At 41.2% G+C, this 14,113-nt stretch overlaps 1 non-coding gene across 1 annotated transcript; it reads left to right on the forward strand.

Moving 5' to 3' along the window:
• Positions 1–11,154: 11,154 nt before the first annotated feature.
• LOC140286364 (U5 spliceosomal RNA) lies at positions 11,155–11,268 on the forward strand. The gene has a single exon (XR_011911195.1). It is a non-coding gene; the product is annotated as a U5 spliceosomal RNA (small nuclear RNA).
• The last annotated feature ends 2,845 nt before the right edge of the window (positions 11,269–14,113 follow it).

Raw genomic sequence — 14,113 nt, forward strand, 5'->3', positions numbered from 1 at the left:
GAGGAAGCTGTGAATAGCCGACCATAGTTTGGAAAAAGCGGGTAAGAAAAGGTTTGAATACCCGAACATACACCATCAAAAGAGGGAGCGGAGGTGTTCCGCTGTACGAAGGTGTGAATGTCCGACCATAGTTGGTAAAAAGCGGGTAAGAAAAGGTTAAAATACCCGACTGTACACAATCAATAGCGGGAGCGGATGTGTTCGGCTACAAGAAGGTGTGAAAGTCCGACCATGGTTTGTAAAAAGCGGGTAAGAAAAGGTGCGAATGTCCGACAATGTATGATCAAAAGAGAGAGCGGAGGTTTTCGGATACAAGAAGGTTTGAATGTCCCACCATAGTTTGTAAAAAGCGGGTAAGAAAAGGTTCGAATGCCCGACTATACACCATCAAAAGCGGGAGCAGAGGTGTTCCGCTGTAAGACGGTGTGAATGTCCGACCATAGTTGGTAAAAAGCGGGTAAGAAAAGGTTAAAATACCCGACTGTACACAATCAATAGCAGGAGCGGAGTTGTTCGGCTACAAGAAGGTGTGAAAGTCCGACCATGGTTTGTAAAAACCGGGAAGAAAAAGCTCGAAAGCCCGACTATACACCATCAAAAAGAAGGTTTGAATGTCCATTAATAATTGCTTTAAAACAAGAAAATAAATTTTCGAATATCAAACCGTTCATGATCATAAGCGGGAGAGGAGGTGTTCCGCTGTAAGACGGTGTGAATGTCCGACCATAGTTGGTAAAAAGCGGGTAAGAAAAGGTTAAAATACCCGACTGTACACAATCAATAGCGGGAGCGGAGTTGTTCAGCTAAGAGAAGGTGTGAAAGTCCGACCATGGTTTGTAAAAAGCGGGTAAGAAAAGGTTTGTATGCCCGAATATACACTATCAAAACCGGAAGTGTAGGTGTTCGGCTGCAAGAAGGTGTGAACGTCCGACCAAAGTTTGTAAAAAAGCAGTTAAGAAAAGGTTCTAATATCTAACCAAACATAATCAAAAGCGGGAGCAGAGCTGTTCGACTGCAAGTAGGTGTGAATGTCAGAGAATAATTTGCAAAAAGCTGATGAGAAAGGGTGAGAAATCCCGACTATACACCATCAAATGCGGTAGCGGAGTTGTTCGGCTGTGAGTAGGTGTTATTCTCCAACCATAATTGCTGAAAAATGTGTTAGAAAAGGTAAGAATGCCGGTCCATACATCATCAAAAACGGGAGAGGTGGTGTTCGGCTACAAGTAGGTGTGAATGTCCATTAATAATTGCTTTAAAACATGAAAAAAAAATTTCGAATATCAAACCTTACATGATCATTAGCGGGAGAGGAGGTGTTCAGCTGCAAGAAGATGTGAATATCCACCTATAATTACTGAAAAATGGGTAGGAAAAGATGCGAATGTCCAACCATAAATCATCAAAAGCAGGAGTGGAGTTGTTCAGCTACAAGAAGGTATGAAAGTCCAACCATGGTTTGTAAAAAGCGGGTAAGAGAAGGTTCGAATACCCGAATATATACCATCAAAAGCGGAAGCGGGGGTGTTCGGCTGCAAGAAGGTGTGAACGTCGGATCCAAATTTTGTAAAAAGCAGTTAAGAAAAGGTTTGAATATCCAACCGAACATAATCAAAAGCGGGAGCAGAGCTGTTAGACTGCAAGTAGGTGTGAATGTCAGATCATAATTGCTGAAAAATGTGATAGAAAAGACTAGAATGCCGGACAATACATCATCAAAAGCGGGAGAGGTGGTTTTTCGGCTGCAAGTAGGTGTGAATGTCCAGCCATAATTACTCACAAACGGGGGAAGAAAAGGTAGTATTTCCAGACCACACATGATCAAAACAGGGAATGGAGGTGGTTCAGCTGCAAGGTGTGAATGTCTGACTAAAGTTTGTAAAAACCGTGTAAGACAAGGGGCGAATGCCCGACAATGTATGATCAAAAGAGGGAGCGGAGGTTTTCGGCTGCAAGGTCTGAATGTCCAACCATAATTTGTAAAAATCGGGGAAGAAAAGGCTCGAAAGCCCGATTATACACCATCAAAAGCGGGAGCAGAGGTGTTCAGGTGCAAGAAGGTCTGAATGTCCGACCAATAATTACTGAAAAATGGGTAAGAAAAGGTGCGAATGCCAAATCATACATCATCAAAAGCAGGAGCGGATGTGTTCGGCTACAAGAAGGTTTGAATGTCCAACCATAGTAAGTAATAGGTTGGTAAGAAAAGGCTCGAATGCCCGACTATACATCATCAAAAGCGGAAGCGGAGGTGTTCGGCTGCGAGACGGTGTGAACGTCCGACCAAAGTTTGTAAAAAGCATTAAGAAAATGTTCGAATATCCAACCAAACATAATCAAAAGCGGGAGCAGAGCTGTTCGACTTCAAGTAGGTGTGAATATCAGATCATAATTTGCAAAAAGCTGATGAGAAAGGGTGAGAATGCCCGACTATACACTATCAAATGTGGGAGCGGAGGTGTTCGTCTGTGAGTAGGTGTGAATGTCCGACCATAATTGCTGAAAAATGTGTTAGAAAAGGTAAGAATGCCGGACCATATATCATCAAAAGCGGGAGAGGTTGTGTTCGGCTGCAAGAAGGTGTGAATGTCCAGCCATAATTACTCACAAACGGGTAAGAAAAGGTACTATTGCCAGACCATATATGATCAAAACAGGGAGCGGAGGTGGTTCAGCTGCAAGAAGGTTTGAATATCCGACTAAAGTTTGTAAAAAGCGGGTAAGACAAGGTGTGAATGCCCGACAATGTATGATCAAAAGAGGAGCGGAGGTTTTCGGCTGCAAGAAGGTCTGAATGTCCACCCATAATTACTGAAAAATGGGTAAGAAAAGGTGCGAAAGCCCAACCGCACATGATCATAAGTGGATGAGAAGGTGTTCGACTGCAAGTAGGTGTGAATGTAAGATCATGATTTGTAAAAAGCGGGTAAGAAAAGGTAAGAATGCCCAACCATAAATTATCAAAAGTGGCAGCAGTATCGGCTGGTATTTATCAATGTCTAGATAGATTTCAACAAAAAACAACGTTGTACTTTGCAGTAAAAGAAAGTGCAAATCAAAAGTTTTAGGAATCCGAGAATAAGCTTATTTTCATGAGTTCTGCACGATTTCGGATTTTATGTATAAAATGAATTTCTTCACGCAAACTAAGTTAACACTGCTTTGTCCTTCATATGTACCCATTTCTACATATATTTCAAGCATAAACTTCCTCATATTACCCTGAATGAGAAAGAGCCACACTTGTGATTAAGTCATACCTCCCTTTTGAGGAGTTCTGCATGATTTGGGATTTTATCTATAAAATTAATTCCTTCACTCAAACTATGTTAAAACGGCTTTTACCTTCATATATAACAATGTCTCGATAGATTTAAACAAAAAAAACAACGTTGTACTTTGCAATAAAAGAAAGAGCAAATCAAAAGTTTTAGGAATCCAAGAATAAGCTTATTTTCATGAGTTCTGCACGATTTCGGATTTTATGTATAAAATGAATTCATTCACTCAAACCAAGTTAAAACTGCTTTTTCCTTCATATTTATCAATGTCTAGATCGACTTCAACAAAGAACAACATTGCATTTTGCAGTAGAAGAAAGAGCAAAACTGAAGGATCAGTAATCCGAGAATAAGCTTCTTTTCATACGTTCTGCATGATTTGGGATTTTATGTATAAAATGAATTCCTTCACTCAAACTAAGTTAACACTGCTTTGTCCTTCATATGTACCCATTTCTACATATATTTCAAGCATAAACTTCCTCATGCTACCGTGAATGAGAAAGAACCACACTTGTGATTAAGCCATACGCCCCTTTTGAGGAGTTCTGCATGATTTGGGATTTTATCTATAAAATCAATTCCTTCACTCAAACTATGTTAAAACGGCTTTTACCTTCATATTTATCAATGTCTCGATAGATTTAAACAAAAAAACAACGTTGTACTTTGCAGTAAAAGAAAGAGCCAATCAAAAGTTTTAGGAATCCGAGAATAAGCTTATTTTCATGAGTTCTGCACGATTTCGGATTTTATGTATAAAATGAATTCATTCACTCAAACCAAGTTAAAACTGCTTTTTCCTTCATATTTATCATCGACTTCAACAAAGAACAACATTGTATTTTGCAGTAGAAGAAAGAGCAACACTGAAGGATCAGGAATCCGAGAATAAGCTTATTTTCTTATGGGCAAGTGGGAACTGCTTTGTCCTTCATATTTATCAATGTGTAGATGGATTTCAACTTCTTCTACTGCAAAGTCCAATGTTTTTCTTTGTTGAAGTCGATCTAGACATTGATGAATATGGAAGGACAAAGCAGTTTTAACTTGGTTTGAGCAAAGCAATTCATTTTATAGCAAAATCCGAAATCGTGCAGAACTCATGAAAGCAGGCCTATACTCGGATTCCTGAAACTTTAGATTTGCTCTTTCTTTTACTGCAAAGTACAACGTTGTTTTTTTGTTTAAATATTTCTAGACATGGTAAATATGAAGGACAAATCAGTTTTAACATAGTTTGAGTGAAGTAATGCATTTTATAAGCAAAATCCCAAATCATGCAGAACTCACGAAATGCTTTTTCTCGCTTTTCACTGCTTTTTACAAACTTTGGTCGGACGTTCACACCTTCTTGTATCCGAACACCTCCGCTTCCGCTTTTGATGATGTATATTCGGGCATTCGAACCTTTTTTTACCCGCTTTTTAAAAACCATTGTCGGACTTTCACACCTTCTTGCAGCCGAACACCACCTCTCCCGCTTTTGATGATGTATGGTCCAGTATTCTTACCTTTTCTAACACATTTTTCAGCAATTATGGTCGGACATTCACACCTACTCACAGCCGAACACCTCCACTCCCGCTTTTGATCATACAATGTCGGGACATCACTCCTTGTCTTACCAGCTTTTTACAAACTTTAGTCGAACATTCAAACCTTCTTGCAGCTGAACACCTCCGCTCCCGCTTTTGATGATGTATAGTCAGGCTTTCGAGCCTTTTCTTACCCGGTTTTTACAAATTATGGTTGGACATTCAGACCTTGCAGCCGAACCTCCGCTCCCTGTTTTGATCATGTATGGTCTGGCAATACTACCTTTTCTTCCCCCGTTTGTGAGTAATTATGGCTGGACATTCACACCTACTTGCAGTCGAACAGCTCTGCTCCCGCTTTTGATTATGTTTGGTTGGATATTCGAACCTTTTCTTAACTGCTTTTTACAAACCATGGTCGGACTTTCACACCTTCTTGTAGCCGAACAACTCCGCTCCCGCTATTGATTGTGTACAGTCGGGTATTTTAACCTTTTCTTACCCGCTTTTTACCAACTATGGTCGGACATTCACACCGTCTTACAGCGGAACACCTCCGCTCCCGCTTTTTATGGTGTATAGTCGGGCATTCGCACCTTTTCTTACCCGCTATTTACAAACTATGGTAGGACATTCAAACCTTCGTGTATCCGAAAACCTCCGCTCTCTCTTTTGATCATACATTGTCGGACATTCGCACCTTTTCTTACCCGCTTTTTACAAACCATGGTCGGACTGTCACACCTTCTTGTAACCGAACACATCCGCTCCCGCTATTGATTGTGTACAGTTGGGTATTTTAACCTTTTCTTACCCGCTTTTTACCAAGTATGGTCGGACATTCACACCTTCGTACAGCGGAACACCTCCGCTCCCTTTTTTGATGGTGTATGTTCGGGCATTCAAACCTTTTCTTACCCGCTTTTTCCAAACTATGGTCGGCTATTCACAGCTTCCTCTCCACCATACTTGTATGGTGGGATATTCACACCCACTTGCATCCGAAAACCTCCGCCCCAAATTTTGTTGATATTTAGTCGGACATTCGCACCTTACCCGCTTTTGGAAAACTATGGCCTTCTTGCAGCCTAACAACTCTGATCTTGCTTTTGATGATGTAAGGTTGGGCATTCAGACCTTGCTTCACCTGCTTTTCACCAAATATAGTCGGACATTCACACCTTCTTGCAGCCGAACACTTCCGCTCCACCTTTTAGTGTTCTATCACACCTTTTTTTTCACCGCATTTTATACATTATGGTTGGAAATTTTCAACCACTTTCATCCGAAGACCTCTCCTCCCGCTTTTGTTAATATATTTGAACTTTAGTTTGACATTCAAACCTTCTTGCAGCTGAACCACCTCCGCTCCCTGTTTTGATCATATATGGTCTGGCAATACTACCTTTTCTTACCCGTTTGTGAGTAATTATGGCTGGACATTCACACCTACTTGCAGCCGAACACAACCTCTCTCGCTTTTGATGATGTATGGACCGGCATTTTTACCTTTTCTAACACATTTTTCAGCAATTATGGTCGGAGATTCACACCTACTCACAGCCGAACAACTCCGCTCCCGCATTTGATGATGTATAGTCGGGCATTCTCACCCTTTCTCATCAGCTTTTTGCAAATTATGATCTGACATTCACACCTACTTGCAGTCGAACAGCTCTGCTCCCGCTTTTGATTATGTTTGGTTGGATATTCGAACCTTTTCTTAACTTCTTTTTACATATTTTGGTTGGACGTTCACACCTTCTTGTAGCCGAACACTTCAACTCCTGCTTTTGATGATGTATGGTTGGGCATTCACACCTTTTTTTTGCCCATTTTTCAGGAATTATGGGTGGACATTCACACCTTGCAGCTGAACACCTCCTATCACACTTATGATCATGTGCGGTTTGATTTTCGAAAAGTTTCTTTCATGTTTTCTAGCAATTATTGATGGACATGTAGACCTTCTTGCAGCTGAACACCTCCGCTCCCGCTTTTGATCATACATTGTCAGGCATTCGCACCTTGTCTTACCCACTTTTTACAAACTTTAGTCGAACAGTCACACCTTTTTGCAGCCGAACACCACCTCTACCGCTTTTGATGATGTATGGTCCAGCATTCTTACCTTTTCTAACACATTCTTCAGCAATTATGGTCGGACATTCACACCTACTCAGAGCCGAACACCTCCACTCCCGCATTTGATGGTCTATAGTCGGGCATTCTACAGCGGAAAAGACTCATTCTTATGTTTGGTTAGATATTCAAACCTTTTCTTAACTGCTTTTTACAAACTTTGGTCGGACGTTCACAATATCTTGCAGCCGAACACCTCCGCTTCCGCTTTTGATGGTATATATTCGGGCATTCGAACCTTTTCTTACCCGCTTTTTACAAACCATGGTCGGACTTTCACACCTTCTTGTAGCCGAACAACTCCGCTCCCGCTATTGATTGTGTACAGTCGGGTATTTTAACCTTTTCTTACCCGCTTTATACCAACTATTGTTGGACATTCACACCGTCTTACAGCGGAACACCTCCGCTCCCTCTTTTGATGGTGTATGTTCGGGCATTCGAACCTTTTCTTACCCGCATTTTACGAACTATGGTCGGACATTCAAACCTTCTTTTAGCAAAACACATCCACTCCTGCTTTTGATGATGTACGGTTGAGCATTCGCACCTTTTCTTACCCATTTTTTACAAACTATGGTCGGACATTCACACCTTCTTGCAGCTGAACACCTCCTCTCCGGCTTATGATGATGTGTGGTTTGATATTCGAAAATTTTCTTTCATGTTTTCTAGCAAATATTGATGGACATTCAGACCTTCTTGCAGCTGAACACCTCCGCTCCCGCTTTTGATGATGTATAGTCGGGCTTTCGAGCCTTTTCTTCCCCGGTTTTTACAAAATTATTGTTGGACATTCAGACCTTCTTGCAGCCGAAAACCTCCGCTCCCTCTTTTGATCATACATTGTCGGGCATTCGCACCTTCTCTTACCCGCTTTTTACAAACCAGGGTCGGACTTTCACACCTTTTAGTAGCCGAACAACTCCGCTCCCGCTATTGATTGTGTACAGTCGGGTATTTTCACCTTTTCTTACCCGCTTTTTACCAACTATGGTCAGACATTCACACCTTCTTACAGTGGAACACCTCCGCTCCCTCTTTTGATGGTGTATGTTCGGGCATTCAAAACTTTTCTTACCCGTTTTTTACAAACTATGGTCGGACATTAAAACCTTCTTGTAGCCGAACACATCCACTCCTGCTTTTGATGATGTATGGTTGGGCATTCGTACCTTTTCTTACCCATTTTGCAGTAATTATGGGTTGACATTCACACCTTTTTGCATTTTAACACCTCCTCTCCCGCTTATGATCATGTGCGGTTTGATATTCGAAAATTCTCTTCCAAGTTTTCAAGCAATTATTGATGGACATTCAGACCTTCTTGCAGCTGAACACCTCCGCTCCAGTTGTTGATGGTGTATAGTCGGGCTTTCGAGCCTTTTCTTCCCAGATTTTTACAAAATATGGATGGACATTCAGACCTTGTTTCAGCCGAAAACCTCCTCTCCCTCTTTTGGTCATACATTGTCGGGCATTCACACCTTTTCTTACCCGCTTTTTACAAACCATGGTCGGACTTTCACACCTTTTAGTAGCGGAACAACTCTGCTCCCGCTATTGATTGTGTACAATCGGGTATTTTAACCTTTTCTTACCTGCTTTTTGCCAACTATGGTCGGACATTCACACCTTCTTACAGCGGAACACCTCCGCTCCCTCCTTTGATGGTGTATGTTCGGGCATTCGAACCTTTTCTTACCCGCTTTTTACAAACTATGGTCAGACATTCACACCTTCTTGCAGCCGAACACTTCCGCTCTACCTTTTATTGTTCTATGGGGTATTCACACCTTTTTTTTCACCGCATTTTATAGATTATGGTTGTAAATTCTCACCCACTCTTATCCGAAGACCTCTCCTCCTGCTTTGGTTAATATATAGTCGGGCATTCGAACCTTTTCTTACCCGCTTTTTACAAATTATGGTCGAACATTCACACCTACTTGCAGCCGAACACCTCCGCTCCCGCTTTTGATGGTGTATAGTCGGGCTTTCGAGCCTTTTCTTCCCCGGTTTTTACAAATTATGGTTGGACATTCAGACCTTGCAGCCGAAAACCTCCGCTCCCTCTTTTGATCATACATTGTCAGGCATTCGCACCTACTTGCAGCCGAATACTTTCGCTCCACCTTTTAGTGATGTATGGTTGGCATTTGCACCTTTTCTTACCCTTTCTTACCCTACTGATTGCTTAAGATGAAGTTGTTTTTTCATTTTTTTAATTGTTGAAACTTGATTTGAAGTGGATAAATAAGGAGGACAAACAGTTTTAAGTCAGGCTGATAGAAGGAATTAATTTTATAGCAAAATCTGTATTTCGTCATATGTCGAGAGATGCTTATTGCTGAAGAAGTTCTTTCTCATTCTACAAAGTACAACGTTGTTTATCGTTGAAACTTGATTAGACATGAATAAATATGAAGGACAAAGCAGTCTTAACTTGGTTAGAGTTAAGGAATTCGTTTTATAGGAGAATCCGAATTCGTGCATAACTCGTAAAATAGAGCTTATTTTCGGATTCCTGAAGAATGAGTCTGGTTCTTTCTCATAATACAAAGTTTGTTGTTTATTGTTGAAACTTCATCAGAAGTGAAGAAATAAATGAATGCCTATCAACAAATGTGGGATCTAAACTCTAGTGCTTCCTCTAAAATAATTTCCTTTCTCAATTCAGAAATGTGTGTGTGTAAGTCACAACACCCGTGACACCAAAACGGCTTTCTTTTCTCTCTTTTCTCTACACTCTGCACTGTGAGCACACACACCAAATCAGAAAGGCTTTTTTCTCTCTTTTCTACATTATGGACTGTGGGGACACAAAACCGCTCTCTCTTTTTTTTTTTTGATTGTGTACCAGGGCGTTGTCTCACGTATTAGATTATGCTTACGATACGAATGGGTTTATCAGTCACATCAGAATCCATACATACTGATCCTCCCGTAATAAAATGGTCGGATCTTATCAAACACACTTTGTTTCTTGTGACAATCAAGTCAGCGAAACAGCGTATACACGTCAAGACACTGAATCAAGTTTGCCACAAGAACTCATAAGTTTGGCAGTATTGCTCTGCCGTCAGCAATCATACACCCATTTTATTTTCGTGAGACATGTGCAAGCACCTGTTCATCTACTGTTCTATCACTATGAATTAGTGATCTATTATCAATAAGGATACTTCTACAACTACTATCAAAGTATGTCCGGACTTCTTATGTTGTCAGTTGCTATATATGAATAAGTGGGTAGCTACTGACAAGCATTAAGCATGTCAAACAGCCCAAACATATAACATTTCAGGACACACCACACAGTTAACAACCACAGTGAAGCGTGTCAAAGCCCAAACATGTAACATTCAACAGGACACTTACACAACACATTCAAATCAAACAGTCAGCCAACATACAAGAACATATACCCCAGCCGGCATTGCTCCCTGCCTATTTTCGTACAGCACACTATGTGTGCGCACACCTTTATTCACAAACTCTTCAACTTATACTCTTTTACCGAAGCTGCTACAGCTCGATTGGCCGAATACCCTTTGATCCTATTTCGGTGAATTTGACATCTGCCTTACATATAACAGATTAGCGGTTTAGCAGTTTTAATTTAGTTTGAGTGAAGGAATTCATTTTATAGCAAAATCCGAAATCGTGAAGAACTCATGAAAGTAAGCTTATTCTCGGATTCCTGAAACTTTAGATTTGCTCTTTCTTTTACTGCAAAGTACAACGTTGTTTTTTTTGTTTAAATCTTTCTAGACATGGTAAATATCAAGGACAAAGCAGTTTTCACATAGTTTGAGTGAAGGAATTCATTTTATAGATAAAATCCCAAGAGTCTGCTGAGAAAAGAGAGTGAATGCGAAGTAGACTTTAACACGGCTATGGGAGCGAGCCGAGTGTGGGCTAACCGGGAGAATTGCTTGAAAGAAACGCGACACCGAATGAGCGATCAGAACAAAGCCTCAATACGGGATTCTCATGGTGTTTTTGTTGCTGCCTTGTCTTTTGCACAGAGTAAAAGACAAGGCAGCCATCGAATAGGGCCCGATTGTTCCTACTTGGTCAGCCGAGGAGAGAGGGGGGGGGAACAAGCGTCTCAACCAAGCAAAGCTCACCATGTGGAAGGTGGCTATGCCAACTAGCCTGATGCCCTGCTCCCGCAGTGACGGATAATCGTACTCTGGTTTCTCTTCATAACGTACAAGTCTTTCGCCTTTTACTAAAGATTTCTGTGGAGAGCAGCACTAATGAGTTGTTTCTATTTTTGGCAGGCTTTACCTTTGCGGGTGAAGCCCTTTCTGTCTGTGCAAAAGAAATCTTCTTACTGTGCAGAGTGACTTCTCTGAGTAGAGTCGCCTTACTTGTTGCGACTGTGCCGATGTTCGAAGCTGGAGTGTAAAGTTGTTGCTTGAATGGTGCTTGCTGGAGCATGCGGGAGTGCAAAGTTATACCATTTTAAAGGGCTGAAGAGTGCTCAGTGCAGCGGGTGGGCGACACTCTGGCCACCTTGAAAACCGAGGTTACATCCACTACCAGGGGCAGCCCAAGTCCTGCCGCAAGTGTGGTGAGCATGGGCACCTGGTTGAGGCTTGTACCAAGGTGTTATGTGGGAAGAGCAGAGAAATTGGGCAAACTTTTGGAGAGTGTCCAAATGGCAGGAAATGTAATCTCTGTGGAGAATTAAATCACCTCTTCAGAGATTGCCCTAAATCTTTTGCCAACAAATTAAAGACGGTAAAGCCACAGTCAAGCCAACAAAGAGAAGGACCAAAGGTGGCAGTTGGTGAACAAAGTGAAGAGGTTGACCCAATAAATTCAAACTTCCCGCCAAAAGCTTGGATTGGAAGTGAGGAGCAAAAAGGGGAGGGGCCTGTAGAGGCCTCACCACTCAGTGTTGAAGTCTGTGAGAATTCACAGGCAGAGGGTGGAGCTACGCTAAATGAGGAGGAAGAGCAGACAGGTGAGTCTAGTGAAGATACTCACCTCCCCGAAGGTCAACAGCCGAAGAGGACGGCATCTGAGCCTCTGATTCCCCAGTGGTATCAGAGAAGAGGGGAAGGGTTAGGTCCCTTTCAGACAGTTCTTCAGTGGAAGAACCTAGAGTCTTCCCCTCCGACTCACCAAATGAGGTCTCCTTTTTAACTTCAGCTCTGCAATCAACCCCCAGGGACTCAAAGTTAAATGCAACATTGCGTCAGAGGCCAACACCGAGAGTCCGAAAAGGAAATATAGATCACCCTACTCACTTTTCACCTAAAGAAATGAAGGAAGAGCTAGTTTCCCAAGAAATAACCTGTGTGTAATTTGTTTTGATAACTTAGAAAAACGAAAATGACATACCTACTTTCCTTTATGCTTTTAATGGTTCTCACCTTCTCAACACTAAATGTGAGAAGTGTGAAATCAAAGACAAGAGCCCAGAGTATTTTATCCTTCTTAGACTCCATAAAATCAGATGTGTTTTTAATACAAGAATGTGGACTACCTTTTTTAAAAAACCATAGACAATGGGAGGAAATGTGGCCCCATTTATCGATATGGAGTGTCTCAAATCAAAATAAAAATGATGGTGTGGCCATTCTAATTAAAAATCCGCATGTTCTGGTGAAAGGTAGCACAGTGGTGAGAGACGGACGGGCACTTTTAGCACACTTGAATTTTATGGGGCAAGACTTTAACCTCTTAAATATTTATGGTTTCAATGGAAAAAATGAAAGGTATGACCTTTTAGAAGATATACAGCTTTACATGCTAGGGCAAGTACCTTTAGTTGTAGGAGGGGATTTTAACTGTATCTTGAGCAGGAAAGATAGAAAAAGAGCAGGGGTAGATTTTAAAGTGGATAAGACTTCGATTTTACTTCAGGGCATATGCAGGGATTTTAAGCTTACTGACTGTTTTAAAACCATGCATCCCAGAGAGGAGGGCTTCACCTGGTTTAGTCATGATGGCACCAGAGCCTCTCGCATTGATTATTTCTTTACTAGAGATTGCCCACCCACTGATGTTAGATTAACCCCTGTTTTCTTTTCAGACCACCTTATGCTCTCCTGCACCCTTTCACCCCCTTCTGGTGTGACGGTAGGAAGTGGTCTGTGGAAACTCAACTGTTCCCTGTTGGAGGATGAAATCATAGTCAGTCAGTACAGGGAATGTTATAAAGAGTGGCAGACCCTTCAAGACCTCTACGAAACACATGCACAATGGTGGGAAATGGTGAAGGAAACGACCCAGACTTTTTTTAAACAGCAAGGTAAACGTAAAAAAAGGAAAGAGAATAGATGTATGATGGGACTACATAAACGCTTACAGCGCTACTTTAAACTAAATCAGTGTGGCATAGACTTTAAAGAAGAAATCAAAGATGCCAAAAAGGAAATGTCAGTTTTAGCAGAAATAAAGACTAAAGGAATTTTTGTAAGAAGCAGGGAGCAGGAAATTGAGGAAGGTGAAAAAGAAAGAAAGTTATAAATAAAAAGGAGTGTATTCAAAATCTAAAAAGAGAAGATGGGTTTTTAACAAAATCCACACAAGAGATGATTGAAACTGTACATACCTTTTATAGTAACATGTACAAAGAGAAACCAGTGCACTTGGAAACATCGGCAGAAATCTTAAAATTCGTTGACAAAACCGTAAAAGAGAATGCACACTTGACACAGAATTTTACTGCTTTAGAGTTAAAAAAATGCCTAACAGGTTTTAAGAGAAGTCGAGCTCCGGGTTTAGACGGGCTTCCTGCAGAATTCTATCTGACCTATTGGGACCTTTTATCATCAGACATTTTAGATGTTTTTAAAGATTTTGAAAAACTCGACCGACTGCCTGACAGTTTTAGAGTGGGAATAGTGACTCTACTTTATAAAAAAAATGATAAGACTGACCTAAAGAATTGGAGGCCCATCACACTTTTAAACTTTGACTGTAAACTTTTTAGCAAGGTTTTAGCGACACGGATGTCCTCTGTTTTAGAGGAGGTAATTCACCCAGACCAATCTTGTGCCATCTCAGGGAGATAACTCACCGACAGCCTCGTACTGATTCGAGACATCATTGATTACGCTAGAGACAGAAACACCCGGCTTGTCATCTTAAATTTAGACTTTGAAAAAGCATTTGATCGGGTCTCGCATC

This window comes from Leuresthes tenuis, unplaced genomic scaffold (assembly GCF_036924035.1).
Source record: "Leuresthes tenuis unplaced genomic scaffold, fLeuTen1.0.hap1 SCAF_86, whole genome shotgun sequence".
NCBI lineage: Eukaryota > Metazoa > Chordata > Actinopteri > Atheriniformes > Atherinopsidae > Leuresthes > Leuresthes tenuis.